Source organism: Tamandua tetradactyla, chromosome X (assembly GCF_023851605.1).
Source record: "Tamandua tetradactyla isolate mTamTet1 chromosome X, mTamTet1.pri, whole genome shotgun sequence".
Lineage (NCBI taxonomy): Eukaryota > Metazoa > Chordata > Mammalia > Pilosa > Myrmecophagidae > Tamandua > Tamandua tetradactyla.
The window spans coordinates 76,195,859-76,206,434 of NC_135353.1; the positions used below are offsets into that span (position 1 = coordinate 76,195,859).

The following is a 10,576-nucleotide window of genomic DNA, read 5'->3' on the forward strand; positions in this document are numbered from 1 at the left end:
AAAATTAATGCCTGCAGTGGAAATTTACAATATGGCAAAATTCTGCTTCCCCTCCTTTTTGACCCTAATATGTTAATGTACAGATTTTATGACAGTCTGTGTTAAAAATCTAAACATTTTTACAAGATTTTAAACATCACTGGGAAATTGAATTTAGAGGAAACAAAATCAGATGAAAGTACAATGCCACTGACAGCCAACATAATGTAACTAGGCTGTATGAAGTTGTTTAGAAGACAGCAGTTAAAAAGATAGACAAAAAGATTTTTAAAAATTACCCCCAAAGTTGATATACTGATTTGAACTTAAGCACACATACACCAGCAAGGGGAAACCTTGTGTTTTCAGCAAGGGGAAACACTGCCAAAAGGTAATCTATTTATAGAACAATGATTTAAAGACATTATGGTTTTATTTACAAATAGTTGTTAAGAATAAGAATTGTCCACTTTAAAAAAACTCTACATATTTATCTTCAGCATTTCAAACCTCCGCTATTATTATAATTCACTGAATTACCTGTTTCAGTCGCAGTTTTTTTTCTTTCGCCATTTGACTCTCCAAATAAAATTCCATCATTTCTTCATGATCTGTGGCCCTGGCTCTCCTGGAAAGTCTGTGGGCACAAGTCATGGGAGTGCAAGTTTTTGACCTGCATATAATAATAAAGCCAAAAACTGAAGATCCCTTCCCCTGCACACTGTCCCACCCCAAGGTTCATTCCCCATCCTATTCAGTCATCACTGGCCATTCACTGGCCATTCTCTGTTCAGTTCATTCATCACTGTCCAACAGTGTTTAGTACTGTACTGAGAGCAGTGGGGCAGGTTCATGTGCCCAGATCCTGTTCTGTCGGTGAGTAGCTGCTTGGTTCACAAAAGAGGGAGCACATGCAATCGATACTGGTGGCATACTGCTGAGTATCTGCATTGTCAAAGGGTTGTAAGAAAACTGAGTTGAGCCTGTGAAAGAGGGTCTATCTTCACAGGCCCACCCTGGGGTCTACCTGTGGTAATCCCCTTCTGAATGTACAGACAAGATGGAAGAGGGCTGTTTCATTCCCAAATAGCTTTGCCAAGGGATAGGAGATTTAGATTTCCTACTTTTTGACTTGCTGATAAGCTCTGGTTTGCAAACTCCACCTGAAGTGGGTGAGAGGTCTCCTTCCTTTCTGTGTGTCTCCCCACTAAACACAAAGGAGGTGTTGGGCCCAGGCAGTATTCCCACGGGCTGAACCATGACAATTCCATGCTCCTCGATTTTGTCATCAAAGCTTCCCATGAGAGCCTTCCTGATAATATCTTCCAGACAGAGATTACTGGCAGGATCAGCAAAAGAATGATCCCTAGAGCTAACTGAGCCTGAGGTAGTGACTGCTGGCAGATTAAAGATCTCAGTCCCAGGCTGAGCAGCTGCCACCTCAGAGTCACCTCCTCTAGAGGAGTTCAACTTATGGGAAATCTCCTGCTTCTTTGATTTAACAATGGGTAGAGTATTTTCAAGCTTGGTGAAGAAGGAAGGCAAAGTAGATCATACTCGCTGGTGAGTGGGAATCATTCCTCTGCTCCATGATCTCAGCTCCTCTCAGGGACAGCAGCAGCCCACTGTCCTGCTTCCCATGCACAACTGGAACCTGGGGTGGGGAGATGGGCTCATAGGGTCTCTGAAGAGACATGGCTCCTGTCTGGGGATTTTCCAGAACTTCCCCTGGATTTGTCCACAAGATTTTCTGGGGAGACCCTTGGGCCTGGTCTCAGATGTTGCACAGACTGAGACTGGGATTCCAGGCTGTAGCAAGGAGAATTTTCCCCCCACATCAGTGTGGCCAATAAAGCAGATGGTGAGTTTGGGAATGTAAAAGTGCAGGGTGGGAGGGGGGCTGCTGGGGAGGCTGAGAGGAGACTTGATTTCTACCCAAATCTTGCATGGTAATTTAAGAGATGTGATTGGCAAGTATGATCAGTTGATGGGTCTTGGGCACTTGGTCCATCCCCTCTGCCTGGATGGAAGGGGACACCTGCTGCTAGGGGGAGGGCATCTCATGCTGTGGCCAATAGTGATGTAAAGGTTCTTCATACTGCCTTGAGGGGGTCGTTTTCTGCTTGGTTTGTGTTAACAACCTCAGGCTTATAGGACTGTAGCTTTTCCTGGGGTGGTACAGGTGAATCGGTAGGACTTATCACCTCAATAACATCACTAGGTGTTTCATACCAGTAAGAAAATAAGCTACTAGAAGAATCTGAGCTTTGCAAGCCACATTGAAGCAATTTGCCTGGTGATGACCACATCTATGAAGTTAGCTGCCATAATAGTAGCTTTCCCTCTGGTCCTTAGCTCTTCCTCATATCTGGATTTTGGTGGAGGCCCTTTATATTTCCCAGTGTCAGAATAAACTACAGAAGAGTGGGGCTGGGACTTACCTCTTGGAAAGGCTGAAGAAGGGTACAGACACTGAACAGACTTCTCCACCTCCACGCTTTTCTGCTCTAGCTGCTGCTGCTCACTAACTGACCTGCATCTCAAATTGTCTTCTACCCTGGCAGCTCCGTGCTTACTCTCTTTCAATTTGGAAATATCCATATAGGGAACAGAAGCTGTGGCATCCAGAAGAGCAGCCAAAGCATTGACAGCAGTGTTGTAGCGGGAAGCCGGGCAGGTCCTAGTTGATAGAGGAAACCCCCAGCAGGGAGAGGCATGATTTGTAGCTGAGCAGTTGGGTCCAAAGGTGTGATGATATTGGTTCCATTACTTCCCTGGAAAATGCTGGATCTCTGTTGCAAGATGATCTCTTCATTCCTGACCGAGGGGGAAGGGGAACAAACATACCCATGACTACCAGGTCTGACCAGGGGTTCTGAGCCTGATTGAAGGTAAAGGTTGGAGGAAACCACAGCAATTCACTCCAGTTCCACTCCAGCTCCCTTTCAGCATTTGCAGCTACAGCAAGATATGTTGCATGTCCTGGGGACGTGGAAGCAGAGTGGTATGGCTGGAGAGGGAAAGTGATCTGGGTATGTATAAATGACTCTTTCCATGAGAGGCATGCTCAACCCCTGGATGAGGCACTAAAATTGCTGGAGGCATATTAGGTCAGTTGTTCCTATTGTTGACGGTACAGGAGACCAACTTATTGCTCTCTAGGGAAGAGTCCTCTGACTACATCTAGGCACAGGTTAACTTGCATCTGCTGTGAGATAATATAATCATTAAGAATTGTCTGTCTTATGTTCTCCATCCCGTAAAACTGATACTGACTTGGGTAGCCTGGAGTTCATGAAAGCTGCTTCTGAAATAGGTAAGCAGCTGCAGGATCCAAAGCCCTGTGAAGCGGCATCTCTTGGTCCAAGTGTGTGGGAGGATGGCTCCAATAAAGCCCTCCTGCAGTGCTGCCCCTGTGATCAGACTCATAGGACTGTGTCTACCCCAGAGAATGGGAACTTCACGGGAATGCTTTCCTTCTGGGTGGGAGTCAGAGTTGATTTTCTCTCATGATTGGTAGACTTGCTGGAAGAAATTGTAGCATTGAAAGGTCTATTCATATTTGGGTGACACCTCTATATATGGTATTCTGATAACTCACAAGGATCTGTCTGGCACTAGGGTCCTCATAAACCCCCATACTCAGTGGTACTTTGGGAGACTTGTGCAATGCTGATCTAAGGACAGAAGGGCCAGAGCTCACCACCCACGTATGCTGCAGACACACCGGCTGGCCCAACTTCACGTCCTCATACTTGCCCCATTCCATCACTTTTATATTCTTGAACACAATTTCCAGAGGAGGTATTCCACAGGGTAGTTTGCTAAGCCCGGTGATTAGGGATTTGACATTGGGTTTGAAGCCAGATCGACCTGAGTTGCTGTCAAACTTCAGTGGTATACCCCAGGAGATGGAACCCTCAATTATAGGCCTTGTGCTCTGGACAACTTCTGTAGTTTTCTGGCTTTCCTGAGTTAAAACATCTTTCCGTGGAATCCCATGAGTGGAGTGGCCCATTTCTTTGATGGTGGTAACACCATCCTACGGCTTTCCCTTTGGTAATGTTACCTTCAAATGCTAGGTTCGGGGGACTCTTCCATTTAACCTGTTTGGGATATTTAAGGTATACTTCCGTTGTTGCTCTTGGAGTGCCCTGCATTATGGAACAAGATAGCACAGTCTTTTCCAGAAGTTCTGACACAGAACACTCCCTCATGAACATCCCTTGCTTTGTATTTCCTTCCACTGACTCGTAGCTTCTTTTAAATCTGATTTCATGTGCTATTATGCAATTTTTATTGAAAACTTCATGCTAAGAAAAATTTCTCAAATCCTTAAAATTCCTTGAGGACATATTCTTAACATTCTGATGTATTATTTTTTAGCATTAGAAGTGTTTAATTATATATAGTTAGATCAATCTATTCTCCTTAATATATCTCCCTTTATTCGTATTTTCTTTCAGATTTTTACTTTACTTTTCATAACAGAAATTAATCCATAACTTTTTTTTTAAAACTTTGGGTTTTGAAATAATTATAGTACCACAGGAAATTTCAGATAAAGCACATGTCCCATGTACAATTTAAGCAAGTTGTATCAATGGTGACTGAAATATTTTTTAATTAACTTTTTAATTTTTTTGAATACCAAAAAATACCAAAAAATGCAAACATTTGTGACTTTTGATCATTCCGTTCTACGTATACAATCAGTAATTCACAATATCATCACATAGTTGCATATTCATCATCATGATCATTTCTTGAAACATTTGCATCTATTCAGAAAAAGAAATAAAAAGAAAACAGAAAAAAATTCATATATACCATACCCCCACCCCTCCCCCTCACCGATCACCATTTCACTCTAAATTTATTTTAACATTTGTTCCCCCTATTATTCATCTTTATTCCATATGTTTTACTTGTCTAGTAATAAGGTAGATAAAAGGAGCATCAGACACAAGGTTTTCGCAATCACACAGCTGATATTTTATATAACTGTAGTAAAATATCAAAACCTGAAATTGACTTTGGTACAATACTGTTCAATACTGTACAGTTAATGTTAAATAAACTACAGAACTTACTCAGTTTTCATCATTTTTACATGTATTTGTATGTGTGTGCATTCGACTGTGTGTAATTGCATGCAGTTTTACAGATTTGTGTTACCATAGACAGGACTATAGATTTTCATAGGTATATGTGTCTGACTTTTTTATTGGAGTAGGGACAATTTTAACATTGCCCAGTCTCTGGGACTTATTTTATATGGGCCTTGTCTATTACTTTAAGTATGAAAAAAACTCCAATAATAACATCTGTTTTTTTTTTAACAGTTTTACTAAAATAAAATTCACACACCATATAATTCACTTATTTTAAAGTGTACAATTCAATAGTTTTTAGTATATGTAAAGAGTTGTGCATATATCAGCAAAATCATTTTTAGAACATCTTCATTATCTCAAAAAGAAATTTTGTACCCCTTAGCCATCACCCTGTCAATCCCCTCATGCCTACCCTCTAGCCCTAGGAAACCACTAAATTTCTCTCTGATTCTGTGTAATTTGCCTATTCTGGAAACTTTACATAAATGGAAACATATGATATATGGTCCTTTGTGACTGACTTCTTCATTTAGCATGTTTTTAAGGCTCATTCTATATAGCAATACTATGTTCATTTCTTCGGTTGAATAATATTCCGTGGTGTGTTTATATAATATTTTGTTTGTCCATTTATCAGTTGATGTACATTTTGGTTATTTCCATTTTTTGACTGTAATTAAAAATGTTGTTCTGAACATTTGTGTATGTGTATTCTGTGGACATATGTTTTCTTTTCTCTTGGGTGTATGCATAGAAGTGAAATTGCTGGGTCATGTAATAGCTCTATGCTTAACAATTTGAAGAACTGCCAGTATATTTTCCAAAGTAGCTACCCTATTTTGCTTTCCTACTAGCAGTGAATGAAAGTTCCAATTTCTCCATGGACATATCAACAATTGGTATTCAGTATTTTTTTATTATAGCTGTCCTAGTGGGTTTGAAGTGATCTTTTTCATTTGCATTTCCCTGATGGGTAATGATTTTGAACATCTTTTCCTGGGTTTATTGGACATTTGCACATCTTTGGCCATTTTTGAATTGTTATTTATCATTTTATTATTGCGTTGCAGTTTTTTTTCATTAGAGAAATTGTGGGTTTACAGAACAATCATGGATAACATAAAGAATTACCATACACCACACCACCAACAAAACTTTGCGTTGGTGTGGAACATTTGTTACAATTGATGAGAGAGCATTATTATAATTGTACTATTAATTAAAATTATGGTTTAACTTAAGGTTCACACTATGTGTGGTGTAGTTCCATGGGTTATTTTTACATTTTTAATCTGTTACCATAAATATAGTCTAACACTTCTAGCCTACTCATATTAAGGTATATATTTCAGTATTGTTCATTGTGTTCACAATGTTGTACTAACATCACCACTACCCATTACTAAACCATTTCTACTATTCCAAATAGGAACCCTGTACATTTTAAGCCTTAACCGTCTGTTCCCTACCCTCACCCTATCTCCTTGTAACCAAATTCTAGATTCTGATTCTATGAGTTTGCTTATTCTAATTATTTCAAATCAGTGAGATTATTCAATATTTGCCCTTTTGTATCTGGCTTAATTCACTCAGCATGATGTATTCAAGTTTCATCTATGTTGTTGCATATATCAGGAATTCATTCCTTTTTACATGAATAATATAGCGTTGTATGTATATAATACATATTACTTATCCATTCATCAGTTGATGTATACTGGGGTTGTTCCACCTCTTGGTAATTGTGGATTATGTTGCTATGAGCATTGGTGTGCAAATATCTGTTCAAGCCCTTGCTTTCACTTTCAATTCTTTTGGTTGTATACCTGGTTGTGAGATTTCCAGGTCATATGGTATTTCTATACTTACCTTTCTGAGGAACAGCAAAATTGTCTTCCACAGTGGCTGCACCATTTTACATTCCCTCCAGCAATGAATGAGTGTTCCTATTTTTCCGCATCTTTCCCACAACTTATTTGCTTTTTCTTCTTTTTTTTTAATATCAGTCATTCCAATGGGAGTGAAGTTGTGTCTTACTCTGGTTTTTATTTGTATTTCCCTGATGTTGAATGACGTTGAATACCTTCTCATGTGCTTTCTGGTCTTCTTTGGAGAGATGTCTTTACAAGCCTTTTGCACATTTATTTAATCACGTTCTTTCTTTTTTGTTGTTGTTAAGTTAAAAAAATTCTTTGTATAGTCTGGATATTAAACCTTTATTGGATTTGTGGTTTCCAAATATTTCTTCCCATTGTGAAGTTTGTTGTTATACTTTCATGATAAAGTACTTTTAGGCACAAAAGTTTTAATTTTGATGAGGACCATTTATCTATTTTTTCTTTGGTTGCTTGTGCTTTGGGTGTAAAGTCTAAGAAACCGTTGCCTAGCACAAGGTCCTGAAGATGCTTTCTTTGGTTTTCTTCTAGGAGTTTGATAGTTCTGGTTCTTTTAATTAGGTCTTTGATCCATTTTGAGCTAATTTTTTGTATAGTTCTGACTCTTTTAATTGGGCCTTTGACCAAATTTGAGGTCATTTTTATATATGGTATGAGTAGAGGTCCATCTTCTTTTTCCGCAAATGGCGATCCAGTTTTCCCTGCTAAATTTATTGAAGAGACTATTCTTCCCAATTGAGTTGCCTTTGACACTCTTTCAAAAAGCAGTTGACCATAAATGTGAGGGTTGAATCTGAGCTTTCAGTTTGATTCCATGGTTTATATACCTGTCTTTTTACAGAACCATGCTGGGATGTTTTTATTGTTACTTTTTGTAATTAGAAAAGTTTTAGATTTACAAAGAAGTCAGGTAAAAAAAAAAACAACTTTTACATATACACCCCATTGTTTGACACATCGCATTGGTGTGATAGCTTTGTTGCAATTGATCAAAGAATACTAAAATATTGCTTTAAGCTATAGTCTATAGTTTACATTAGGTATATTTTCCCCATATACCACCTTGAAATAATGTCAGACTTTTTTTATAATTCATGAAGGAACATTCTTATATTTGTACTATTAACCAAAGTCCACCATCCACAGCAGAGTGCATTGTGTTACACAGCCTCATGTTTATCATCTAACTTTCCTTCTACTTACATCCACAATCCAAAACTTCCCCCTTTCAACCACACTCAAAAATATAATTCAGCACTGTTAATTATACTCATAATAATATGTAACCATCATCTTTATCCATTTCAAAAATTTGCAATCAACCTAAATAGAAATATTGAAAAAATTAAGCATTGGTTAGCCCATTTCTACCCCCATTCTAAGCCCTGGTAACCTATAATCTTGATTCTCTGAGTTTGCTTATTATAATTAGTTCATATCAATGAGAACATACAATATTTGTCATTTTGTATCTAGTTTATTTCACTCAATATAATGTCCTCAAGGTTCATCCATCTTGTTGCATGTGTCAGGACTTCATTCTTTCTTATAGCTAGTGATATTCCATTGTATGTTTATAACACTTTTTGTTTACCCATTCATTGGTTGATAGCCACTTGACTTGCTTCCATTTTTTGGCAATTGTGAATAATGCCTACATGAAAATCAATGTGCAAATATTTTGAAAGAAAGTATTACTGGATATAAAACTCCTCACTGGCAGTTGCTTCCTTTCAACACTTTAAGTATTTCAATCCACTGGCCTCTTGCCTCCATGGTTTCTGATGGGAAATTGGAACTCAATCTAATTGGGCTTCCCTTGTATATGATATATTGCTTTTTTCTCACCACTTTCAGAACTCTCTTTTTCTCCTTTGCATTCAATAGTGTGATCAATATATGATGGGGTGAATTTTCCTTCATGTTTTTCCTGTTAGGTGTTCTCTGGGCTCCTAGATATGCATGTTCACATCCTTTGTTTGTTTGGGAAGTTCTCTGCCATTATTTCTTTGAATATTCATTCTGCCCCTTTCTCTCTTTCTTCTCTTTCTGGCACTCCTACAATGCATATATTTGTGTACTTGATGGTGCCCCATGGCTGTCTTAGGCTATTTTCACTTTTAATGCTTCTTCTTTCTTTCTTTCTGATCCTCAGCATGACTCATTTAAAGTGTCTTGTATTCAAGTTCACTGATTCTTTCTCCTACCTGCTGCAATCTGTTTTGAAACCCTCATGGGAATTTTGCATTTTGGTTAATATGGGCATCAACTTCACTAGTTCTGTTTGTTACTTTTTCTTTTCTTAACATGGGCAGGCACCAGGAAATGAAGCCGGGACTCTGGCATGGCAGGCGAGAGCTCTGCCACTGAACCATTGTTACTCGCCCTCTGTTTAGTTGCTTTAAAAGCTTTAACTTTTTATTAAGACTCTCTTACTGCTCATTCATTGTTTTTTTATATCTTTTAGTTCTTTCTCTGTATTTTCTTTCATCTCCTTGAATATTTTTAAGATCATATTTTTAAGGACATTATTTTGGTATGTCCCCATTCTCATCTTCCTCATTGGTGTTTTCTGGATTTTTGTCCTCTTCTTTTGGATGGACCATGATTTCCTGGTTCTTTGTTTGTCTTGTTGCACACTGTACTTTTAAATATTTCACCCCTGTGCAGAGAGAGCAATTTACCATAATTTATCAGTCTCTTCCCCATTCTTTTCTCATATGCTCTACAATGTTTGCCAGCCTCTGGAGTTTCAAAATAATTGTGAAGAGTGCCTGCCTGCTTAATAGTTGCTTGATGGAACAATTGAGGCCTGAAGCTTCATACTCTGCCATCTTCCCTCAATCCAGCATTTTTTAAAAAATATTGTGAGATATGTTTCTCCAATTACATTTGTTGTATTTTTAATTTCTTTATTGTGGACTTTGAAAGAGAGAAGATTTAAATTTTGATGATATGAATTTACCTATTTTTTGATTTGTTGCTTACACTTTTGGTATAATTTCTAAGAAACCATTGCATAAACCAGAATCACAGAGATTTACTCCTTTGTCTTTCTTAAACATTTATAACTGCCACAATTAGGTTTTTGATTCATTTTGACATTATTTTTGCATATGGCATAAGGTAGGGTCCAACACCATACTTTTTCATGTAGATATTTTCTGTTACTTTTTTTTAAGAAGGAAATGTTCATTAATTTATACTATTTTCCCAATGTTTTTGGCTATATCATGCTTTCTGTTCATTCTTAAGTTAATATTAATATTTTGTATTTCCTAAAAATTCATATTGTGATTCAAATTTTTATATGTACTAGCATATTTAATATCTATGTGTATTAAAGCATATTTAATATCTATGCATATTAAGCTAAGTGTACTTAAGCATACTGATAGATCATAATTTATACAGGATATGTCATAATTTATACAAGTTAAAATGCATAAGCTACTATCAATTTTGAGAAACGTCAGATCCAAAACCCACTCAACATAGGGTGTCCATTTGATAACCACATGCCTGGCAACTTCAGTGTAACAGCAAACCAGAAATACACCAGTTATCCCAAGAATATTTCAAAAA

At 37.6% G+C, this 10,576-nt stretch overlaps 1 pseudogene; it reads right to left on the minus strand.

Annotated features, from left to right (window-relative positions):
- Positions 1-774: 774 nt before the first annotated feature.
- On the minus strand, positions 775-9,226 carry LOC143671893 (nuclear receptor corepressor 1 pseudogene; annotated as a pseudogene).
- Between the last annotated feature and the right edge of the window lie 1,350 nt (positions 9,227-10,576).